Source organism: Antennarius striatus, chromosome 13 (genome assembly GCF_040054535.1).
Source record: "Antennarius striatus isolate MH-2024 chromosome 13, ASM4005453v1, whole genome shotgun sequence".
NCBI classification, from domain to species: domain Eukaryota; kingdom Metazoa; phylum Chordata; class Actinopteri; order Lophiiformes; family Antennariidae; genus Antennarius; species Antennarius striatus.
In genome coordinates this window covers 18,990,001-18,990,408 of record NC_090788.1, presented here as the reverse complement: position 1 = coordinate 18,990,408, position 408 = coordinate 18,990,001, and the positions used below count along the sequence as shown (strand labels likewise).

Sequence of the window (408 nt, the reverse complement as noted above, 5' to 3'; positions counted from 1 at the left end):
TTATCTCCAAAACCTCTAACATGTGCTGTCCCTCTGATGTACTCATTCCTGATCCTATCCATCCTGGTCACTCCCAGAGAGAACCTCGGCATCTTCACCACAGTTTTGTACACCTTTCCTTTCATTTTTAGCTGAAACTCTTCTATCACACGAATTTAAAAGAATTATAATGGCGTTATGTTATATTTCAGTCTGACATTTACCTTTTGTAGGATATAAAATAAGAAATATGTAATTTTGTATTTCAATCTGGAATTACAACATTGGCGGACGCTCGGAGACAGTGAGGACAGAAATTCAAAACAAGAACAAAAGGAAACCTTCAAATTGCAAGTTACACACAATTTTATTGTTTCTTTGATTGCACCATACAAGCTTGACATTAAATATAAAAATGTCTCTCATTTT

The 408-nt window shown here is 34.8% G+C and overlaps 1 protein-coding gene across 3 annotated transcripts in view; it reads right to left on the bottom strand.

Moving 5' to 3' along the window:
- Window positions 1–327: 327 nt before the first annotated feature.
- zgc:100829 (uncharacterized protein LOC445149 homolog) overlaps window positions 328–408 on the bottom strand; it is a 16,341-nt gene continuing 16,260 nt past the window's right edge. For all 3 annotated transcript variants that reach the window (XM_068331287.1, XM_068331288.1, XM_068331290.1), the window contains one exon: window positions 328–408. This exon is cut by the window's right edge and continues 1,067 nt beyond it. The gene's annotated coding sequence lies outside the window, so the exon portion shown is untranslated.